This window comes from Lathyrus oleraceus, chromosome 4, assembly GCF_024323335.1.
Source record: "Lathyrus oleraceus cultivar Zhongwan6 chromosome 4, CAAS_Psat_ZW6_1.0, whole genome shotgun sequence".
In the NCBI taxonomy this organism is placed as follows: Eukaryota; Viridiplantae; Streptophyta; class Magnoliopsida; order Fabales; family Fabaceae; genus Lathyrus; species Lathyrus oleraceus.
Window position 1 is genome coordinate 222,601,695 of NC_066582.1, and position 1,587 is coordinate 222,603,281.

At 42.0% G+C, this 1,587-nt stretch overlaps 1 non-coding gene across 1 annotated transcript; it reads left to right on the top strand.

The window, feature by feature from the left end:
- The first annotated feature begins 1,189 nt into the window (after positions 1-1,189).
- On the top strand, positions 1,190-1,296 carry LOC127077343 (small nucleolar RNA R71). Its single transcript, XR_007787176.1, has one exon. It is a non-coding gene; the product is annotated as a small nucleolar RNA R71 (small nucleolar RNA).
- The last annotated feature ends 291 nt before the right edge of the window (positions 1,297-1,587 follow it).

The following is a 1,587-nucleotide window of genomic DNA, read 5'->3' on the forward strand; positions in this document are numbered from 1 at the left end:
ATTCCAAGGGCTTCGGATCGTCGAGTCTACGTTTATTGGTAAGGATGTCTTTGAGAAACTTTGCATAAGAATGTATTTGGGCGATGGCTTCTGTGAAAGGGATTTCTACGTGAAGTTTTTCTATAACCTTAATGAATTTCTGATACTGGTTATTGATCTGGGTTTGTTTGAATCTTTGCGGATATGGTATCGATGGTTTATATGGCGGGGGTGGTACATAAGTTTTATATTTAGTTCTTCTCCTTTTTCTTGACCTTCCTGTTTTTCAGATTCCTCTGGTTCCTTTACTTCGTCCATGGGTTCGGTATATTCCTTAGAAGTTTTGGTTTCACTAAATCTTGAGCCAAATGGCTCATCATAAGCGGTCCCACTTCGTAGGGTAATGACATTGGCTTGTCCTCTCGGATTCTGTTGAGGTTGTCCAGGGAACTGTCCTCCAGGTGTAGTATGGGGGGCTTGGTTTAAAGCTACCTGAGAGATATGGGTTTCAAGCATCTTAGTGTGAGTAACTATTTGGTCAACCTTGGTTCCTAACTGGGTAATCAGTTTGTTAACGTGAATGTTCTGGTTCATGAACTCTTTGTTTTGTTGGGTTTGAGCAGTGATAAAATTTTCCATAATTTTCTCAAGGCTCGGCTTTGGTGGTACAGGTTGCATAGGTTGATTTGGTCTTGGGGCTTGGTAACCTGGTTGTCTCGGAGGTGCAGTATTTTGGATAAGGTTATTGTTCTTATAGGAGAAGTTCAGGTGATTCCTTCATCCAGGGTTGTAGATATTCGAATATGGGTTCCCTTGGGCGTAGTTCACTTGCTCAGAGTTGGTTTCGTTTAAGAGACTGCATTCTGCAGATTGGTGTCCTTTGGTTCCACACATATCATAATCCGACGAAACTGCAGCTGCAGTATTCGGGTTTATGCACATATTCTCGACCTTGAGGGCCAACGCATCCATTTTAGCTTGCATCATGTCTATAGAGCTTAGCTCATGTACTCCTCCTTAGGCTTCCTTCTTCTCAATTGTCGCTCGTTCGACTCCCCATGATTGATGGTTTTGAGCCATATCTTCGATGAGGGCACTAACTTCAGGATAAGGTTTGTTCATCAGTGTACCGCCTGCGGCAGCGTCGATGGTCATCTTAGTGTTATAGTGAAGTCCGTTATAGAAGGTCTGAATGATTAACCAATTTTCTAAGCCATGATATGGGCATGCTCTTAACAACTCTTTATATCTCTCCCAAGCTTCGAACAATGATTCTCCTTGGTTCTGGGTAAATCCGGTTATGTGGTTTCGAAGAACGACGGTCTTACTTGGGGGAAAGTATCTAGCAAGGAATACTTTTCTAAGGTTGTCCCAAGTTGTTATGGAATTGGGTGGAAGGGAATCTAACAATGACAGAGCTTTATCTCTGAGGGAGAAAGGGAATAATCTTAAACAAATTGCCTCAGGAGAAGCTCCATTAGTTTTAAAAGTGTCTGCTAATTGGAGAAAGATTCTTAAGTGTTGGTTTGGGTTCTCAATAGCGAGACCTGCGAATTGTCTTTGTTGCACTAGTTGCAACAGGGAGGGTTTAAGTTCGAAATTATTAGT